General features: G+C 37.3%; 1 protein-coding gene and 1 long non-coding RNA gene across 2 annotated transcripts in view; one reads left to right on the plus strand and one right to left on the minus strand.

The window, feature by feature from the left end:
* LOC127526750 (uncharacterized) overlaps positions 1-4,811 on the plus strand; it is a 485,290-nt gene extending 480,479 nt beyond the window's left edge. The window contains exon 2 of the long non-coding RNA XR_007934180.1: positions 4,608-4,811. This is a non-coding gene — a long non-coding RNA (uncharacterized LOC127526750). The remainder of the gene's footprint in view (positions 1-4,607) is intronic.
* Positions 1-18,984, minus strand: part of LOC114645928 (protein kinase C-binding protein NELL1-like) — a 1,522,815-nt gene that overhangs the window by 1,473,625 nt on the left and 30,206 nt on the right. The gene's annotated exons all lie outside the window — the stretch shown is intronic.

Genomic DNA, 18,984 nt, shown 5'->3' on the forward strand with positions numbered 1-18,984 from the left:
TTGTCTTATTTTAATTTCTTACTTTGTCTTTTATTTTTCTTTTCTTCATTATGTAAAGCACTTTGAGCTACTTTTTGTATGAAAATGTGCTATATAAATAAATGTTGTTGTTGTTGTTATTAGGGTAGTGGTCTGTACTTTGGTGGAATTTTCACAGGGCCCAACTCAAGGTTTTGTGATGAGGGACTAAATTTAAGAAGTGTGAGCACAGGCTGTGAGACTTTATTCATGTGGTTGCAAGCAAGCAGTCACAGTAAAGTTGAACTTCTGAGAAAACTGCCTCTTGAAAAGTAAATAAATAAATTACCATCAGTATTCTCATCAATTCTGTTTCACTGTAAGAGCATATGTGGTTGTAAAAGAAGAAAAAGATAGCTTGTGCACATCTGTGACACCTCTTTTTCTTTTTAAAAACTGAGTTTTTGAATTTATCATTACAGGCATTGCAGTGCATATGCAGAACAACTTGTAAAGTCAGAGGCATGATAATGATTAGTGGTTGAAGTATTGTGGTTTAAAGAAGCCACTTACGGTAAAAGAGAGAGGAGAGGTTGGGAGCATGTGCTGATAGCGCGCTGCCATACTCACCACACGACGATGAACCACCTGGATTGGGAACTGAGTGCAGCGAGTGACACCTCAACACCACACTGGTACAGTGTGTGTTTTTTTTTATGATGGCTGGAGTTCCAATCCTGCCACCAACCCCCAGGTTTTCCCTGTAAGTTGGAGGACCTGCTTGCAGGGCTGGATGCAGATTAATGTCACACCCAGGACGAAGCAATTGCAGGTTAAGGGCCTTGCTCAAGGGCCCAACGGAATGGAATCACTTCTGGCATTTATGGGAACTGAACTAGCAATCTTTTGATTGCCAGCACAGATCCCTAGCCTCAGAGCCACCACTTACAGTAAACTGTATACCTAATTTATGTGCCTTTCAGAGGGGAAACAAAAATGCAGTCAGGAGAAGGAGGAACACTTCTGGGAGCAGGAGGAAGCAGGTAGGAGTTGTTTGGGAGTGACCTGGAGTGAGATACAAAAATTGATACTATGTAGACCTCCAGATTAAGGCACAATGTTTACTGTTATTATTTTCTCTAATTGTTCTTTCATATACAGTGAGTGTACTGCATGGTAATATTATCCTTTTTTGGTGCACAGAGATATGTGTTATTCCAGAGTGATTTTTTGATGAAATTTAACATGACCCTGGAGTTTCTTTTTACAGCTTTTGTTATCTTGACAAGGGTTTTTTGCAGCTTCATTTTCACCTGTATGGAAGCAAAGTTATTTATTATATGAGCGAATGGTGATTGCTAAGCTCTGCAGTACCAGAAAGTGATGCTGGAGGTGTAGCACCATACAGGAGAACAACAAGCAGCAGAAGCAGCTGGACTGTAGGTAAATAATTAACCAGCTTGTAGCCGCTAATAGTAAATAAGTAAATGGCTCCAGAGATGGAAAGAATTATAGGATAGAAAAAAATACTATGTAAGTTGGTTACATCCCACTTAAGCTGGTGAGTGTTCACAAGGATAAAGAACACACTCAGAAAAGTGGGGCATTAAACTAGTATTGTCAGGGGTGGGCAAAGTCATTCCTGGAGGGCCGCAGTGGCTGCAGGTTTTTGTTCCAACCCAATTGCTTAATAAGAAGCATTTATTGCTCAAGTAACACTTCTGCTTCACTTTAGTTGTCTCCCTCGTTAAGATTTTGAACCCTTATTGCTTATTTAAGTCTTAAACAGCCGCATTCTCGGTTTTTAATTTCTCCTTATTAGCAATAAGATGCAAATGACAAAAGAAACCAGCAGTTATCCATTTTGCTTGTTAACCTTTACACCTGTGTGTATTTATTGTGCACTATTTGGTTTAATTAAATACTTGGAAGGAAAGAGAAGAGAAAAAAAGTGAAGGATTGAGAATTACCCATCCGTTTTACACTTCAAAGTATTTGGATGATATCCTTAGAATGGACAAAAACACCTAGAATATGAGAATGACTTGACATAGCAGAGTTAAAGCACTAACAAGCCATGAAATGCAATTATTGGCAAGGATTGTTTTCTAATAAAGCAACTGGGTTGGAACAAAAACCAGCGGCCACTGCGGCCCTCCAGGAATGACTTTGCCCACCCCTGGTATAGATAGTGACACTGGCCTAGAAAGGAAAAAAAGAAAGTGCTGAAGAGGCAGTCACCTATGGAAACAGACAAAACTATGGAAAATTTCAGTACAGATAAAGACACATTCAGCAGACACTGTATAGTGTGCGGGTAGCAGCGGGAAGAAAGTATGAGAGCATTTTTAACTGTAAATTCAGGTACTTTAGAGTGCTTCTGTGGTATTAAAATCTCAATTAAGAAACCACAATGCTTGCTTAATTTTAAAAGAAAGTTTAACAGTCACCCAAATCTATTTTAAAAATTAGGCCAATACAATTCTCTTCCCAGACAATGTTGGGACTTTTTAGATGTTTCCTTCAAAGAGGCCTGCATTCCAGAGGTCTACATATGCAGGAGATGTCAGTTAATCTAAACGCTTAACCCATGCTTTTCATAAATCAATTCACATTAGGGAAACTCCTATAGACTAGAATATATTAAATATTGTCCAATAATAAAAGAATCACAAGAAATTTGGCAACAACATGTATTTCTTCAGCACATTTTCATACAAAGTACATATTTTCTTACAAAGGATGTCAAAGAAGTAGTTACATGCAAAGAAAAACAGATTAAATGTAGATAAGAAAAATAATGAATAAATAGTATGCAAATGATAAATAATGTACACTTACATAAGAAAAAATATAATTAAGAGAAATACAGTCCTTAAAATATAGATTTGTTTTATTTTTTAAGTTTCTAAATGACAAACAACAGGAGACAATTCAGCCCATCAGGCCCATTTGTTTAGCTAATAGCTAAGATGTCCCAGAATTTCACCCAGATGCTTAAAGTTTGTCAAGGTTTCTGATTGAACTCAGTAGTTTCTTCCAGATTGTCACAACTCTTAATTTAAAAAGTGCTTTTTGGCTTCAGTCCTAACAACTGGTGTCCACAAGCACATGACTCGCCGTTAAGTTGAAAGAATTCTGCTGGATCTGCTTAATCCATGCCTTTAATGATTTTAAATACCTGGATTAGGTCCCCACACTGTCTTCTCTACTCCAAACAAAACAGGCTTAACTCCCAGAGTTTGTCAGATTATGTATTTTAAGTACTGAGATGCACCAGGTTGCTCCTCTCTACATATCTTCAAGTGCTGCAATGTCTTTCTTGTAGTGTGGTAACCAGAACTGCACACAATTCTCCAGATATGGCCTCAACAGTCTGAGCATCCCTCAATTTATATTCAACAGTTCGTACAATATAACCTAACATTTTATTTACTAATTTTATGGCTTCAACACACTGCTTAGATGATGAAAATGTTGTGTCAGCATAAAAAGCTAAATCCCTTTCTGAGGTTGCTTCCAGTAGGACAGAGTTTCTCATCTTGTATTTGTAATTGATATTCCTTTAGTCAACATGTAGCACTTTGCACTTTTTTACATTAAAACTGCACTTTCCAAGTGTTCGTCTAGGTCTGACGCTTCTCCAAGGCTTTCTGAATTGTTTTTTCTGCCTCCTTAGAGTCTGCAATTCCTCCAGTTTTAATGTCATCTGCGAACTTCACAGGTTTACTGTCTACACAAGAATCAAAATCAATACTATAAATCAGAAAAAGTAACAGTTCATGGACAGACCCCTGAGGCACTCCATTGATGACCTCACCTACACATGGAACATTCTTCTCTTACTCGTACTCTTCGTCTCCTGCCAGTTAACCAACTTGAGATCCAGTTTTGTAGGTTGCAGCAGATCCCTACAGCTTCTGGTTTTAGAATTAGTTTTCAGTGTGAGGCTGTATCAATGGCTTTTTGAAAGTAAACAATGTCATATGCTTTGCTTTTGTCAAGTATTGCAGTTGCCTGTAAAAGGTTGGTTTGGCAAGATCTTCCCCTCATAAACCCATGCTAGCTGTTATTTAGTTTGTTATTTTTATATAAATACATTTCTAATGTGTTTCTTATTATAGTTCCCAAAATTTTGCATGGCACAAAAGTAATTGGTCTATAATTACCAAGATCCATTTTGTCTCCCTACTTGAAGATTGGAGTCACATTTGCAACTTTCCAGTCCTCAAGTACTTCTCCTTTCTCTAGTGACTGCTCAAATATGTGTAATAAGGCCTAATAAATGATGACTTTCATTTCTTACATTACCCAAAAGTTCCTGGGATTTTATTAGTTTTCAACATATTTAAGATTTTAAAACAGAAGAGTCAGATGTGTTTTAAGTCAATGAACTTATGAGCTTATTTTTATTTCTGCCTGGGGCATCTAAAAATGTGATTTGGCTGATCCAAATAACTTTAGGCCAGTAAGCTTGATATGCTTCACAGGCAAATTAATAGCAACAATTATCTATACTAATAAAAGGCAAAGCCCTCACTGACTCACTCACTCACTCACTCATCACTAATTGTCCAACTTCCCGTGTAGGTGGAAGGCTGAAATTTGGCAGGCTCATTCCTTACAGCTTACTTACAAAAGTTAGGCAGGTTTCATTTCGAAATTCTACGTGTAACGGTCATAACTGGAACCTACTTTCGTATACTGTACACGGCCATAGCGGGCAGCTCGGTCGCCGTGTGAGGCGGTTGCGTCTTGCGTCTGGCATCATCACGCCTCCCACGTGATTGAGTGCCTGCCCATATAAGGTAAATATTCGCGGGTGAAGGACTGTGCTTAGCATATTCATAAGTGCGGCTGCTGCGGAAATCAGCACGCCTCCCACTTAACTGACTGCCTGCCCATATAAGGCCGTTCTTCGCTGCGGTGTCTTCATTCCTTTTCTTGCTTCGCCAAGGAAGCAGCCTTTTCACAGTTTAAACACTGTTTTAAAAACGAACGACATATAAGGCCGTCCTTTTTCCTTGCTTCGCCAAGGAAGCAGCCTTTTTATTTAATCATTACAGTTGTTGTGTAGGTTTTATTTAATACACGGGTTCTCCGCTGTTTTATTGTTCATTTGTTAAGATTGTTATAGTTATTGTGTAGGTATTTTACACTTAGTTTACTGTTCATAAAGGATTTTATGCCTTCATTTAAAGTTCACGGACAAGTGTATCACTTGATTGGCAGTCTTTTACCTATGCTGAGTGAGGAACACAAATTTTTGCAAATTTATTTCGTCGGGGACGATGAAAAGGAAGCACAAATCCGCTGCGCTAATTTTTCTGGACTTAACATACCCCTGGTCAAGCAATTACAAAAAATGCTCCATGACTGTAACACTTACATCCAGGACTTCCACTCCACAATGGACAGTATTTCAGATGATGACAAAGACTTCAAAGTTGTCATTCACGCAGACAAAAAACCATTACATGCACACAAAGGCAGATTTAATAAACCCACAGTTCATCAAGTTGGTGTTGTCATCGTTGGGCAAACGTTCAACAATAGAGATATTGTCTTGAAAACCAGAGACAATAAACTACAACGCATTAAGGAAACCCACAGATCCTATGATGCACTTCAATATCCTCTCATGTTCTGCTATAGTGAAGACGGCTATTCTGTGTCTATACCTCAAGTTCATGCTACCAGTAAGTTACCTATGAACAAAACCATCTCTGCAGCAAACTTCTATTCATACCGGCTTATGATCAGACAACATCATGATAATACTATCCTTTTCTTCCGAACTTTATTAAATCAGTTTTTAGTTGATATGTACGCAAAAATTGAATCAGAAAGACTAACTTATATCAGACTAAATCAGAAAAAACTACGAGCTGAAAATTACGTTCACTTAAAAGATGCTATTGACAAAAACGACACTGATTTAATAGAACTTGGTCAAGCTGTGATATTACCATCTTCCTTCACTGGAGGACCTCGCTATATGCACGAGCGTACACAAGATGCAATGACATACGTACGTCACTATGGCCGCCCTGACTTATTCATCACATTTACTTGCAATCCTAAATGGCCTGACATCACTGAAATTCTCCTTCCACGTCAAAAACCTCACGATCGCCACAACCTTATCAATCGTGTATTTCATCTCAAGATTCGCAAAATGATAGACTTGCTCACGAAGAGTAACATTTTCGGCTGTACAAATTGCTACATGTACACCATAGAGTGGCAAAAGCGAGGTATTCCCCATGCACACATTCTATTGTGGCTAAAAGATAGGATAGCTCTCATCGATCAAGTCATCCGTGCGGAAATTCCTGATCCACAGACTGACCCTGCCCTACACAAAATAGTAAAATCCACCATGATTCATGGCCCATGTGGACCTCATAATATCAACTCACCCTGCATGATCAACAGAATATACACTAAGAAGTACCCGCATCCGTTCATCTCAGAAACTCAGACCGGAGAAGATGGTTACCCTCAATACCGAGGTCATACAATTAACATCAAAGGAGTAGATATCGACAACAGATGGGTGGTCCCTTATAGTCCTGTGCTGTCCCGCTTCTTCAATGCTCACATCAATGTCGAATTTTGCAGTTCAGTAAAATCAATCAAATACATCTGCAAGTATGTTAACAAGGGAAGTGACCAGGCAGTATTTGCAATACAAAATGAAAATGACGAAGTATCTCGATACGAAGCTGGTCGTTACATTAGTAGCTCTGAAGCAGCCTGGCGCATTTTCTGTTTTCCCATTCACGAACGTTTCCCTTCGGTCGTTCATCTTGCTGTGCATCTTGAGAACGGACAAAGAATTTATTTCACAGAAGGCAACGTTGCCGATAGAGTACACAATCCACCACAAACCACCCTTTTAGCGTTCTTTGACCTTTGTAAACACGATGATTTTGCAAAACAACTTCATTATAATGAAATTCTATCATATTATGTGTGGGCAAACAACATGTTTCGTCGAAGGAAACAGGGCAACCCTGTACCAGGACATTCAGGAGTGAAAAAGGATAATGTACTGGGACGGGTCTACACTGTACACCCGAATAACTCTGAATGCTACCATCTTCGACTGCTGCTCAACAAAATCACAAGTCCCACATCTTTCAAATCTCTCAGAACAGTTGATGGTGTCCTACATCCGACCTATAAGTCAGCCTGCAGGGCACTCGGTTTATTACATGACGATATCAACTGGGACGAGACTCTACAGGAAGCTGCTGTGTCTCGCTCACCTCAAAAGATCCGTGAACTGTTTGCTGTCATGTTGGTGTTCTGCCAAATGGAAAACCCCTTAAACCTATGGGAAAAACATAAAGACAGCATAGCAGAAGATATTAGGAGACAGACTGAAAGAGATCATATACGAACAATAGTCCACCAGTGGTTACATTTGATCTATAACAACTGTCTACAGTTGCTTGAAAACTATGTAATTGGTATTGGAGGTCAATCTCTTCATCATTACGGTTTGCCTTCACCTTTAACAGAACTGGCACAACTTACGTCAAATCCCGAGTACTTGAAAGAGACATCTTACAACACCTCGCAATTGGCCAATATAGTCACAAATAACGAGCGGTTGCTAAATAGTGACCAAAAGTCAGTTTATGACCAAATCATGAGCAGCGTTACGTCAGCCACTGGCATGGTGTTTTTCCTTGATGCTCCAGGAGGAACTGGTAAGACATTCCTAATAAACCTTCTCCTTGCAAAAATCCGAGCAAAACGTAACATTGCCATAGCTGTGGCTTCTTCTGGCATTGCTGCAACTCTTCTAGAGGGTGGCAGAACTGCTCATTCTGCTTTCAAGCTGCCTCTGAACCTCAACCATACTGAATCCCCCATGTGTAACATATCAAAGCAGAGCAACATGGCTGAAGTGCTGCGACATTGTCAGCTTATTGTCTGGGATGAATGCACTATGGCACACAGAGCAGGTATTGAGGCTTTAGACAGGACCCTCCAAGACATCCGAAACACCAACAAACTTATGGGAGGCTTGACAGTGTTACTGGCTGGAGACTTCCGCCAAACCCTACCAGTCGTGCCCAGAGGAACACGCGCTGATGAAGTTAAAGCATCTCTGAAATCTTCATACCTATGGCCACAAATCAATGTTGTTACTTTAAAAATAAACATGAGAGTTCATTTGAAAGGCGACAAAAAAGCCGAGGAGTTCTCTGCTCTTCTGATGAGTATAGGTGATGGCACCTTCATACAAGAAAATCGTAAAATAAATATTCCTACAAATCTCTGTCTCATCGTGAATACCTTACAAAGCCTTCTTCAAAATGTTTACCCCTATCTACGAAATCTCCACCAAAATGACGTGTCATGGTTAAGAGAGAGAGCTATCCTGACACCAAAAAATGACATGACTACGACTATAAACCACATTTTACTTCAAGAACTACCTTCACAACCAAAAACATATCAATCTGTTGATTCAGTTGTAGAAGTAGAAGACGCGGTACATTATCCGATAGAGTTTCTCAACACTCTAAATCCTCCAGGCACTCCCATGTGCATAATCTCATTTTGATGGTTGGGGCACCAATAATGTTACTGAGAAACTTACAGCCACCAAAACTTTGTAACGGCACGAGACTTCAGGTCACATCTCTACAAAACAACCTAATTGAAGCAACTATTTTTACTGGCAGTGCCTCAGGTGACACAGTTTTTATTCCTCGCATCCCCGTTATACCATCTAATCTCCCATTTCAATTCAAACGCGTTCAATTTCCAGTAAGGCTCTGCTTCGCAATGACAATTAATAAGTCTCAAGGACAAACACTACAAAAGGTTGGCACTGATTTGAGGCAGGATTGCTTTTCACATGGCCAACTGTATGTTGCATGCTCAAGAGTAAGCTCAGCGCACAGCTTGGTCATATTACAACCGGAGGGACGAACTGACAACGTGGTATACAAAGAGATCCTTAACAAATAATTTTTTGTATATTTTCCCTCAGTTTAAAAATGTTTACTTTTTTCTTAATTAAAATATTTAGCCAGTATTTCGCCGCTGCGAAGCATGGGTATTTTGCTAGTTAAGGATTAGATTGATCATCTCATGGCAGGAACAGGCAAATTAGTGCACAGTCAGCATTTTTAGACAACAAACACATATGATAAAAGAGGTGCATATGACATTATTTGTTATGATTTTCAGAAAGGTATAAGGTCACACATGAGAAGGTTGTAATCAAACTAAAATAAGTGACTCTTAGGCAACAGTTTGCAGGTGGTTTTAAAATTGGTTTAAAATTGGTTTAAGGCCAAGGAGCAATGGGTTCCATATAAATATATAAATAACTGGCTGAAGTTTGCAGAATATTCTAAAGTAGGTGGTATGGCAGATAATTTAGAATCAACCACATCATTAGAGATGGACCTAAACAAAATATACTGTAGTCTTGGGAATATTAGTGGCAGGTTCAAGTAAACATGAAGGCATCACCTTTAGGAATTCAAAAAGTTACACTGCAATACACAATAGGAGCTTGGTTCTTAAAAGTACCCCTTATGAAAAGGACGTACAAAATACAGACTTCACTGCCGACATCAGTGTACAGAAGTGATCAGGGTTAGGGTTAGGGTTAGTCTAAAAGAATGTTAAGTTATATATCAGTGTGTGGAGTACATGTCAAGGGAGGTTATGCTTAAGCTAGGCAATGCACTAGTGAGGTGTCATCTGGTATACTTTTTTGCAGTGTTGGTCTCCATACTACAAAAGAAGAAAGTCCAGGCAAGAATGTCTAGACCAGACAAGATTGTAGGACTGCAGTGGTATAGGCTATGAGGAAAAATTAACCTTTTCATTTAAAGCAGACAGATATCAGTATCTGAAGTGTTCAAAATTATGAATGGAATTGATAAGGTAGATTTAAGGTGCTACTTTAAAATTAATTTTTCACCAACATGGAGGCAAGCATGGAAATTTGTTAAGAGTAAACTTCATACAAGTGTTAGAAAGATAACCATACACATATGAAGTAAGCTACCAAGTATTCCTTTAAAACATGACGTTATTTTAGAGAAATTAGCAGGATAGGATGAGCTTTGTTGGGCCGAATGACTGGTTCTCATCAATATTGTTCTAATGTTACAGCAAATTTCTGAAAAGAAAATATACTTTATTTTTGCTACTGGATATAATATGATAAATGAAAACAAAGACAGTAAAAATATAAAGGACCGTATTGTAATTTCTGTATTTAAGTGGAATAAATATAAAAAGTAACTTTCATTACTTTCACAAGTTGCTGGGTGAAAATTATACGGCCCACAGTGTCTCTTTGCAAAGGTATATTCCATGTAACATTATTACATTAATTGTAATAACTACATATGCTGTATATGATTAGTTTCTATATTCTGCATATGACATGTCAAAGAGGATTATATATTTGGAAGGTGTTCCTTCTCATTTTCTAGAACAGTAGCAAAGATTATAGCACTTCTTAAAGCTATGAAGAAGAGTGTAATTTTACTTTGCAAATATTTTAAGGATAATCTTGCTACTTTGGTAATTGAAATTACTATACCATAAATCATTATGTTTTCTTCATAATTTTGATTTTTCTGCTATGCATTGAGCAATATAAGGTAAACATGATCTCTGCAGTAGCATAAAGACATTTCTGTCAGTGGGCATGCAGCATTTTTCCGCAATAATATTTTCAATTTCTGATATCTATGTATCAATTTTTTTCAGCATTGTTTTCATTCTCACCTCCAATACTACCTCAAGGGGGACCGGTCTGTATCCCTTAACTGAGCCTGCCCTTTTAATTAGCTTGTTGATTCAGCAGGCCACTCTTGAAGTGATGTTACCAGCCAAGCACACCACAGCACAAAAAATCACACTGGCCATCACAGAGTTGTAGAAGATGTGAAGGATGTCACTCCCCACATTAAAGGAATGTAGTCACCTAAGGAAAAAAACAAGCCTGCTCTGCCCTTTTTTAATAAATTTCCACTGTGTTGCAAGACCAATTCAGCCTATCATTCATCCCCCGAGTACTTGTAACAGTGTACCAACTCTACATCCACTCCTTAAATGGTGACTGGGTGTAGAGGCTCTTTGGTGAAGTGAACAATATATTATGGGGATTCCAAAGAGAAAAAGAGGCAGATTTCCCTTAAGGGAAACACCTAAATGAAAACAAATCCATATAATCATTAAACAAAGACAGTACCATTAAATAAGAGCAGGAGTCAAAAATCCAAAAAAACCACAAGGATGTGCAAGCAAGAAAACCAATCTAAATAACTGGCAAAGCTGCTAAGAGAACAGCAGATTCTTCAATTATACTGCTTGGAGCTGTCCCCCAGCTGCCAAATCAAGTGGTCCCATCTCTTGGGGTTCTACATACAGGAGGACAGGGCAGATAAAAAACTGATGCATATAAAGTTAACATAATAAAAAAATTACATGATAAACAACGCAACATCAATAAAATCCGTGGTGGGCTGGCGCCTTGCCCAGGGTTTGTTCCTGCCTTGAGCCCTGTGTTGGCTGGGATTGGCTCCAGCAGACCCCCGTGACCCTGTGTTAGGATATAGCGGGTTGAGAAATAACTGACTGACTGACATCAATAAAATCCTATTATATAAATAATAACAAGGACAGAACAAGACCAAAAACAAAATTAATAACAAAATATTGAAATAATAACCAAAATATTAAATAAACAACAAATAAACATGAACCAGGGCAACAACCCTGGCTATACCGTGACACACACACATTTTATACATAAACTTGCTAAAGTGAAGAAACTTTAGGAAAAGGGTAAATTTCCATACAACTTGCATTAACAATTTCTGGATATCACCTTTAATCCATTTAGAGGCATAGATCAGATTTCTGTGGTCTACTCTAGTTAAGATCTTCAATTACTGTTTCCTTTTTCAAGTGCCCAGATCCTGCATGTTCATTGAATTAGTTATTCTTTATAATTCTCCACCACTCTCAATAAACAAACACTATGAAAGAGTGCTCATCTATGCTCAGGACAATAGGGTATTATGATTCAGTGTAAAAGATTATAAATTCAAATGCATGTGAAAATGTTACAGAGGCATAATTCATGTATATGCACCAGACTCTGGTGTCTTTGTAGGTTTGGCTAGTGATTGTCACACGACCTCCAATTTTAACAGTCAGTTAAAAAATGTTTGCTGACTCCTCAATGTCTAATCTTTTACCATTCAGTTATCCTGGATTACTTGGTCAAATTTCAGCTCTTTTAAAAACTTTAGTTTCAACAGCCCCAAGTAAATTCTAACTTCATTGAAAGTTCATTAATGTTTACAAGTCTTTGATTGAACCCTTGCTTTGTGAAACAGGTTTTTTACCCATCCATTTATCTGTTTTCCTATCCAGGAGCCTATCTAGCCATCATCAGGCACTAGGCAGGAACTACAACTGGTTGCAAGTCCATTTTAGGGTGAGCACATACATGTAAGGATCAATTTAGCAACATTTGGCCACAAATGTCCTTTGTAGTATGGAGAGCATGAGCCTAACAACTCGCACAGTAAATATCCACGGGGTAATCTTAGCGGCGAATTCAAAGTGCAAGTTATTTCTGAAAGTAAAACAACAAACAGTACTTCACAATGTAACAGTTAACCAGCTCTCAAACATACACAGTACTAACAGTAATACACTCAACTGGGAAAGTTCTTCAAAGCTGTTTAATTTTTTCCAAAAATATTGTACGTTTATAATAATCACTGGTTGATGAGTTCCAGCAACTCAGACAAAACCTGCAAACTGACATGTCCTGTAAGCCTAATGACACAACTAGCAAATATGATGTTCCACACCAATGAAATGTGTGCAATTAGGGTCCATTTTCTGCAGCATGTTGTAAAAATGGAAGCCAATTATATTGTGCTGAACAAATGGAGCAGTGGGACAAGGGTCCAGAGTTTACCAATAGGACAAACAGTATTTATTTTGTATGGAATGGCTTTTTTTAAGCAACAACCTAGAAGATGTGACACCTATCATTTGATACACCATTTAATACATTATAGAAAAAAAGGGAACTTCATACAAAAAGAATATGGTATATCGCTATGTTAAACGTAATGCTAGAAAGTGTTTGAAAACAGAAGAGTAACATTTAGAGACAGGACTTATTTTTTCATCTCTTAAATTGAAATGTATTTTAAATATATTGCACAGACTGTAATAAAACAAATTATTTATTTTTTGAAATCATATTTTGCAAGGTAATGTGCAAAATTATTGGAGATACTTTGTGTATTTGAAAGAATTTTGCAATTGTGTAAATACAAGTTTGATTATTTCATAAATCAAGAGTAAAGACCTCATTTTACATGCAATTTATAATAAATTAGTAATCAGTGTGTGCCCATAAAATAAGCCTGTACACTTGATTGTACCTTGAAACACTAGATAAATAAACTTTACAGAATGCTAAAAAAACAGTCATAGTGAAACTTGAAACAAAAATATTAATTTTAAATCTTTCAAAGGATATGTAAAATTATTCAAATAGCATAATGTTTCTAGTCTAATAACAAACAACTACCTAGAAATCAAAATTAACTTCTCACTATCCCTTCAAAGTGTTAAGCACAATTGTGCATTCATGAACATAAAATTTTCCTGATAAGAAACATAGGCAGTACCTCCTGTGTATGCAGATGGCTATCGTATAATGCATTTTATATTTAAAATGTGTGAAACTTCTAATTAGGTCGCTTTCTCAAAAGTGTTTGCTTTCTTCTCATAAATAACTCGGGCTTAAAAGCCACCATTTGTTCAGTGATATTGTATGTTAATTAAATCACATGCCTCATTAGGTGATTAGCATATGAGTTATTAAATGTGATCATAGCATTAACCCCAATGGTCTACTCTTGTTATTTACTTGTTTAGCATCCAAGCATGAAAACCATATGGTTATAAATAAGTTTCCCCACATTGCCTGAATAGACAGAAAATTGTACATCACAGTGTCAAATGTTCCTTGTCCAAATGTGGATTTATATATGCTCTGCAGAAAATTTTAAGATGAATGGCAAGATTTTAATACAGATGAATTTACTGATAAATACTGAGGAATGTTTGTAAAAGTTTACTGTGCATAACTGTGGAATAAATTAGTAACAAAACTGAAGGCTGCATAAACAATGTACATTTACAAATGTAGACCAACCTGAAAGAGAAGCAGCTCTTCATAGTGTCTCACATATGCTTTGCGTTTCCCCTGCTATATTCATGGACTTCAGGTGGTTGTTGGTGTCTTACTGCATATGACTAAAAATTACAGCAAAACCATACAACCATGGCAGGGGAAATGAAGAGGAGTGTTGGAGGTAAAGGGAAAAAGCTTAAAGTTCTTAAAGGCATTACAATAGATGTTACATTGTTTAAATAAAAATCTCTATGTGCATTATTAAAATTATTCATTGACTCACTTTTATCCTAATGAACAAGCAAATGATTCAAATTGATTGTGCCAGCACTTGTGAACAAATTTTTCTCATAGCAATAACAATTTATTCTGCTTTGGGCAAAACAAGACAGCCTGAGATTTTGAATCGGTTATCAGTTTTAGCTACAATTCAAACACAGCCATGGTACCCCCTTGATGCTGTCAGGCTCAGGCTGAATGTGAGCACCACATGAGAAAAGGCTCTACTTTTATAGGTATGTATTATATAATTTTACTGTATTCAGTCTTTTGTTTGGATTCTTATAAATCACAGTGGGATAACAGTATTGTGGGATGTGTTCTACAACACCACTGGAATGATGTGGAGCCATGTGCTTGTACAAAATTGAAGTGAATATCATTAATTAGAGATCTGTAAATATACTGAAGGTTTTGCATTATAAATATAATATTCTAAAGAATTATCCTAGATAGTAAACACTACAATAATCTCTAAAGAAAAATCATTAGAAGTTCTTTAGTTTTAATTGAACCTGTTCTTATTAACTTTTGTGTTTTTTTTTTAATAATGATGACAATTAGGCCAGTCAATTTGTTTCTAGCATACAACATTAAATTAAAACATCTTATGGGGGGTCATTTGATTCTGAGCATTGGACAAATACAAGCTATACAACAAATGAGAATTGCAGTGTAAAGATTCAGATCACTCTAAATCTTATGGGAAAAATTCTGAATATAGTCACTTATAAATGTGGGACATATGGCTATAAACTGATAAGAGTTAGGGCATAAAAGTATAGTTTTTTTGTATTGTCCAACTCCCAACAGCTAGTTCTTCTTTCCTTCCAGTGTCAATTTTAAAGATTTTGCAATTATTCTGGGTATTGATACAAATGTCTTTATAAACTCTATATCGTAGAAGTTTCCCATCAGTGTTTTGCTCACTCAGCTTGCTCTCCATGCACATTTGAATTATGAGCAATAGCATTCACTTTTGTATTATTTAAATTAATTAAAAGCAAATAACAATCAATACTATCAAATACAACTTAACAAAACCAAAATTAAACCCCCACTCAAAAGAAAGAAGAGAGGAGAGAGAGCCAACAAAGCAGATCTTTGAAGCAGTAAGGAAGGAAGAATATCCTTTTCCTTGATATAGAAAATTATTCTAAAATGTTATTGATTTGATCCTGCCATATTTTAAAAATGTTTTAAACAGATCCTCTAAGTGAGAATTTGATTTTATCCAATTTTGATTTTATCCAATTTCAGATAGTAAAGGGCATCAGTTACACACTTTACTTAAAGGAGGAGGGTTGGGATTCTTCCAGTTGAGCAAGATAAGTCTACATGCTAGTAGTGATATACATGAAATCTCTATCTTCTATGTTAGGTGCATAAATATTTATCAGAATCACATTAGTACTAAATATATTGCCCATCACCATGACATATCGCCCTACAAATGGAATAGTTCTGTGTGTTAAGATTCCCGCACAACCTAGTTTTCTTTGAATAGTGAAAAATCTGGCCAATCCAATCCCTTTGCAACAGAAACTGGTCCTTACTTATTATGTGAGTCTCCTGTAAAAATACTGTCTTTGCATTTAAACCATTTAAGTGAGTGAATACTTTCTCTTTAATTCATGATTGAGACCTTTGACCTTCCAGTTCACTATTTGGTCATAAAAACATTGCTTCTGAACTTTTGTTGACATTTTGTAGTCTTAAATTAAGGTAGTACATTTTTACATATGATAGCTTTGACCTAGAGTTGATATTATTGCTAGGTGTTATGGCTATGAAGCCTATTGTGTTAGGGTAGAAAAGATAAATAAGAAATAGCAAAGCTCTCATACCCCCCCAAGTCCCCCTAAGATTTTGCCTCCCTGAGTGAGGCAGAGAACACTTCATGAAGTCCTGGGGCTTTTAATAAATGATGTGTACACATAAAAATGTTTTACGCCCGTTTCCACACTCAAATCGCGATGTATAAAACCTAAACTTGGCGTAAAGCCACGCACATATTCATGGTAGCTCCAACCCTGGCGTACGCAAGTTCTCCGCTCGGTTTTGCAAAGCAGTGCTTTTTCTCCAGTGTGGTTTCCCTTTCTTTTTAGATCCACAACCCTGATGTGGCTTTATCAAATACACTGAAATTAACCACATATTGTTTATTAGTTTAAGGCATCTGATTGTAATTAACCTGTAACAATATAATGGTCCATGGAATGGCCAAACTATTCCAAATACCATAGCTGCTTTAGCGTTGTTACTCTCACTGCACCTTCTTCTACTTTCAGCTGCTCCCGTTAGGGGTTGCCACAGCGGATTATTTTTTTTCCATATTACTCTCACTGCACCACTCGGAGCATCTGAACGGAAGGAGAATTATCGGTATACAGCATCAAGCACACGCTGCCTCAGCCATTTGAACTGCTCTCATCCAACAAATGCTTCAGAGCCCTTTATGTACGTACCTCACGGTTCAGAAACAGTTTCATCTCAAAAACCTTAAACACACTCAATTAATCCATTAAGTGCTCCTTATAGAACTGTTTGTACTTTCAAGTACAATTACCTCACTTGCGATACAGTTATAATATTGCACAACCTGCACCACTTTATAAAGCATGTATTTACATATGATGACAATATCATTTTTAAGATGAAATGCAGCAAAATATGTTTATTACATTATACAGATAAAATGTTAACGTCATTTAAATAATCTACACTGTTAATAATTAAACGTGTGAAGACACAGTGTCGCAGCGCTAGCAATGAGCTGGTGCCCAGATTATTCCTGCCTTGCACTGTATTCTTGCTGGGGCTGGCGCGACACTGGAAAGACAGATGGACAGAATAATTAAACATGTACTATGAAAATATTTCAATGTTCCTTAAAAGTTTTGAAGAATCGCCGTTCTAAGCTTACAGATGGCTTAACATCTATTACAGAGCTGATTGTGTGGCGATTGGTTACTTGGAGAAAGAAAAGGAAGGACAGGAATTGGGGGTTAGTACATTTGAAAGAGACAGTACTGCTACAATAAATTATTTCATCGAAGGTCGTGCACGGCACATCAAGCATCTTGCGGGAGGCAGGAACAATCTGTGGACGAGGCGCCTGCTCATCACTATCACTGCGCCACCATGTTCCTATGTTTAATAACTTGCTTTAATTCCTATCATCATGAAAGTGATATCAAGTATACATCTCAGTATTTTAATTATTCAGAGAGCTGTAATACCACGAATGTAATGGATTCTGTGTCCAGTCGGAGGAAGAGAAAGCCCGTTTAAGAAGCACATAGTGATTCACACACATAGAGCACATAGAAGAACACATACCAAACAAAGCATTTAACGTGCTACTTTAGTTACGATGGTATTTGAAAAACCTAGTAAATTAAACGATTTAAGGATGAAGTTTATGATGTTCTACTTTAATGACAAAATACATTTCGAGATTAAAGTTGGAACTTCGAGCTTTTCTCTCACTGTGTCCCTATTTTTTTTCCTTTTCTCTGTACCCTCATAAGCTTTCATATGACACTCAGACGGTGGGCTATGACTCGCCTTTTCACAGCGACTTTGATATCTAACTGCTTCTTTTTTATTTCGGGCACTGTGCGAATTTGTGAACTTGAACTTTCGAGTTTCTCCGACACTCGATCAACTTCCTTTTGTTGATTATATCACTGTTTATACCAACAAATAGTAAGTTTTTCCTTGCCTCCACTTGGTATTCACTGAAATTCTTCTATTTTCCCCAAAATTAACCCCCCAGCAATGGTGTAGAAAAGTTTAAAATTGAGGTACCTTGAAAGTACAGTCCTGGTACACTTTGAAGTGTTCCGGAAGTGCTGCCGGAAGCAGACTAAAGAACACCTGTAGCACTTACGGGTGCTCTATAAAAGGAGCCGCCTTACTCCATTCAAAAAAACCAGAGTTGGGAGGAATGGAGACAAAGCTTGCTGGGAGGAGTGGAGGGTGAGAAAAGTATGTATTTGTGCTGTTTCATTGTGCTTTGAATTGTGCTGAGCAGATGAGAAATGATTTGGGAAGTGTTTCCCACAGAACAATAAAAAATAATGTGCTTAACTTGTGCCCTGTGTCTGTCTGTGTCAAGTTTGGGGAGCTGTGCAGCCACTGCAGACCACACTGGTAACACAGAGACAACTTAAAAAGTCTCTTCTACAATTTAGTTATCAGGGCTCAGATGGGGAGGGGTGGGTACCATATATATTTTTTTACAAATCCTTTTCATTCACTTATGCTTTAGGCTTTGGAACCTGGTTGAATATGTATTTCTGTATTTTGTTTCACTATTTATTAAATAAATGTGATTAAAAAGTCTTATAATAACAGTACATTTTTAGACTGGAACAGCCTTTTAACAGTTAACAGGTACATGAAGAGCCCTCATGTGTCACTGAATGTCACAGGATGAGTTTTAATCAGCTGAAGGGAACAGAGAAATGTTTTAAATGTTGTGTTCATATTTGTTTAATTAGTGATCATTAAGGCAC

The sequence above is a fragment of the Erpetoichthys calabaricus genome, chromosome 2, assembly GCF_900747795.2.
Source record: "Erpetoichthys calabaricus chromosome 2, fErpCal1.3, whole genome shotgun sequence".
NCBI lineage: Eukaryota > Metazoa > Chordata > Cladistia > Polypteriformes > Polypteridae > Erpetoichthys > Erpetoichthys calabaricus.